Source organism: Opisthocomus hoazin, chromosome 1, assembly GCF_030867145.1.
Source record: "Opisthocomus hoazin isolate bOpiHoa1 chromosome 1, bOpiHoa1.hap1, whole genome shotgun sequence".
NCBI lineage: Eukaryota > Metazoa > Chordata > Aves > Opisthocomiformes > Opisthocomidae > Opisthocomus > Opisthocomus hoazin.
In genome coordinates, this window is record NC_134414.1 from 2,118,637 (window position 1) to 2,122,250 (window position 3,614).

The 3,614-nt window shown below is 69.9% G+C and overlaps 1 protein-coding gene across 1 annotated transcript in view; it reads right to left on the bottom strand.

The window, feature by feature from the left end:
• The window catches only part of NUP98 (nucleoporin 98 and 96 precursor), a 56,544-nt gene extending 55,277 nt beyond the window's left edge, over window positions 1–1,267 (bottom strand). The window contains exon 1 of the mRNA XM_075414174.1: window positions 1,136–1,267. The gene's annotated coding sequence lies outside the window, so the exon portion shown is untranslated. The remainder of the gene's footprint in view (window positions 1–1,135) is intronic.
• Window positions 1,268–3,614: the final 2,347 nt, after the last annotated feature.

Genomic DNA, 3,614 nt, shown 5'->3' on the forward strand with positions numbered 1-3,614 from the left:
CATGTCCCCAAGGGCCACATCCACATGGTTTTTGAACCCCTCCAGGGATGGGGACTCCCCCACTGCCCTGGGCAGCCTGGGTCAAGGCCTGACCACTCTCTCAGTGAAGACATTTTTCCCAATCTCCAACCTGAACCTCCCCTGATGCAGCTTGAGGCCATCGCCTCTTGGCCTTTTCTCCTCTGGCAGGAGGAGATGGGGATGGCTGGGAGAGGAGGATGGCAGGAGATGGGGACAGGAGAAGGTGACAGCATGGAGAAAGGGATGGCAGGGAGATAGAATCCCAGAATCATGAAGGTTGGAGAAGACCTCTGAGACCATCAAGTCCAACCACCAACCCAACCCCACCACGCCTGCTCAACCATGTCCCCAAGGGCCACAGCCACACGGTGTTTGAACCCCTCCAGGAATGGGGACTCCCCCACCGCCCTGGGCAGCCTGGGCCAAGCCCTGACCACTCTCTCAGTGAAGACATTTTTCCCAATCTCCAACCTGAACCTCCCCTGACACAACCTGAGGCCATCACCTCTCATCCCATCGCTGGTTCCTGGGGAGCAGAGCCCACCTCCCCTCACTCCCCCCTCCTGTCAGGGAGCTGCAGAGAGCGATGAGGTCTCCCCTCAGCCTCCTCTTCTCCAGCCTGAGCACCCCCAGCTCCCTCAGCCGCTCCCCATCACCCTCCTTCTCCAGCCCCGTCCCCAGCCCCGCTGCCCTTCCCCGGACCCGCTCAGCCCCTCGCCGCCCGTCTCCCGGCGAGGCGGCCCTCCCCGCAGGCAAGGCCGCTCGTTACATTTTTGCGGTAACGCTCCATAAACCCCCAGCCAGGGACACGCAGCCCCCCCCGCAGCGCGGCTCCTCCGGGACCAGGCCGCCGCTCCCCCCGGCCCCGCCACAACCCCGGAGAAAGAAACCAGAACCGGCCGCAAGGCCCCAAACCGCGGCGGGATCCGTCCCCCCACCCCCGAGGCGTCCCCTCCCGCCGCCGGCCCCTCGGACCAGGCCGCCCCCCGCCCAGCCGCCCACAGCGGGCCCGAAGGCCCCGGGCCGGGCCGACCCGCTCCGTCGCGTCAGAACAAAGGCCGCGAGGCCCCTCAGCGGTGCCCCGGTGGGTGGGGGGGGAGGCCCCGGTGCTCACCGCCGGCGCCCGGGGCAGTGGGGAGCGGGCCCGGGCCAAGCCTCGCCGCTCCCGCGGTGCCGCCGCCTCGCACGGGGAGGGAAGCTGCGTCACAGCCTGCTCCGCGCGCCTCCCAGCCGCCCCCGCGGCCCGCCGCCTATTGGCTGCCGCCCTTTGAAAGCGAGGCGGCTTCCTCCCCTAAGCCGAGGGGAACCGGACAGTGTTTCTCGCTGATAGGGTGACGTCCGCCGCGCCCTGAGCGCCGGTTGGCCCGACGGGGCGGAGGGGGTGGAGCCAATGCCACGGAAGGGTCCAGAACCCCGCACCTCAACCCCGCCCAACATCCGGGGCGTTGAGGCGGGACTTCTCCGCACCCCGGTCCAATCCGAGAAGCGCTCGCGCACCGCGGCGCGGAGGGCGGGGCCCGGAGGTGTTAAAGGGCCCGTGAGGAGGCGCTGAGGGGGCTTGGCCGGTAGGGGGCGCCCCTGAGGGGGGGGCAGTAATGGCGGGCTCGGGCCTGGGCCTGGGCCTGGGCGCGGTCGCCATCGGGCCCGGCCCCGGCGGAGCTGCAGGGCCCGGGCGGGGAGCGGGGGCCGGGCCGCGGCGGCAGGAAGGGGCGGGGGGCGGGGGCGGAGGGGGCGTGGTGCCGGGGCCGGGGCATGGAGCGGCGCGGAGGGGGCTGAGCGGTGCGGAAATGGGGATGGGGGGGGAGGTGGTCCCGGCGGTCTGAGGCAGCGGGGGGGGGGGGGGGCTGGAGTCATGGCACCGTGAGGTCCTGGGAGGGGAGGGGGGTGTCTCAGAGGAATTTGGGGTGCCCGGGAGGGGCGGGTCACAGCACTGTGAGGTCTTGGGGGGCTTGTGGGGGTGTGGGATGCCCCGGGGGGGGTCTCTCGGGGGAATATGGGGTGCTTGGGGTGGGTCTGGGGGCTGTGGGGTGCCCGGAGGGGGAGGGTCACAGCACCGTGAGATCCCGGGGGGGGGGGTCTCGGGGGAATATAGGGTGCCTGGGGTGGGTCTGGGGGCTGTGGGGTGCCCGGGATGGGTCACAGTACCGTGAGGTCTCGCGGGGGGGGGGGGGTCAGGGGAATATGGGGTGCCTGGGGTGGGTCTGGGGGCTGTGGGGTGCCCGGAGGGGGGGAGTTTGGGGGGGCCCAGGGTACCCAGAGGGGGTCACACCACTGTGAGGTCTTGGCGGGGGGGTGTGTTTCAGAAGAATATGGGGTGCCAGGGGTGGGTCTGGGGTCTGTGGGGTGTCCGGGGGGCATCCCAGCACCGTGAGGTCTTGGGGGGGTGTGGGGTGCCCGGAGGGGGGGTCTCAGGAGAATATGGGGTGCCTGGGGGGGGGCTGGGGGCTGTGGGGTGCCTGGGGTGGGTCACAGCACCATGAGGTCCCGGAGGGGGATGTTTCAGGGGAATATGGGGTGCCTGGGGTGGGTCTAGGGGCTGTGGGGTGCCCGGAGGGGGGGAGTTTGGGGGGGCCCAGGGTACCCAGAGGGGGTCACACCACTGTGAGGTCTTGGCGGGGGGGTGTGTTTCAGAAGAATATGGGGTGCCAGGGGTGGGTCTGGGGTCTGTGGGGTGTCCGGTGGGGGTCACAGCACCGTGAGGTCTTGGGGGGGTGTGGGGTGCCCGGAGGGGGGGTCTCAGGAGAATATGGGGTGCCTGGGGGGGGTCTGGGGGCTGTGGGGTGCCCAGGGTGGGTCACAGCACCGTGAGGTCTTGGGGGGGGGTGTGTCTCAGAGGAATATGGGGTGCCTGGGGTGGGTGTAGGGGAGGGATCTCCCGGGGGGTCCTGCATGCCCGGGGGGGGGGTCTCTGGTGCAGGGCAGGCTCGGGACCCAGGACAGTTGCTTTGTTATTTGCCCTCTTAGGGCAAGACCCCTGTGAGAGGGGGCAGGGGGTCGATCGGGGGCTCCTCTTTGGGGATGGTGGGGACCCCGCGCCCCCCACATAGCACGGCAGCCCCTCACGGAGGGCCCCGCACCCCCGCTCCGAGGAGCTGTGGGGGTACCGGGGCTGCCGAGAGCTCTGCCCTGAGCCTCGGGGTGTCCCTTGGGACTGGGGTCCCTGCCGGCGGTGGTCCTGGGACGTTGCAGCCCCTTGTTTGGGCTGCTCGGTGGCCCTTGTCCCCAGGTAGGAGGGAATCAGAGAATGAATCCCAGCATGGGGGGGTTGGAAGGGACCCCTGGGGTCCCCCAGCCCAACCCCCTGCCCAAGCAGGGTCACCCAGAGCAGGGGGCACAGCACCGCGGCCAGGGGGGCTGGAATATCTCCAGAGAAGGAGACTCCACAGCCTCCCTGGGCAGCCTGGGCCAGGGCTCCGGCACCCTCAGAGGGAAGAAGTTCTTCCTCGGGTTCAGCTGGAGCTTCCTCTGCTCCAGTTTGTGCCCGTTGTCCCTTGTCCTGTCGCTGGGCACCACTGGAAAGAGTCTGGCCCCGTCCTCCTGACCCCCACCCTGCAGATATTTAGAGGCATTTCGAAGGTCCCCTCGCAGCCTTC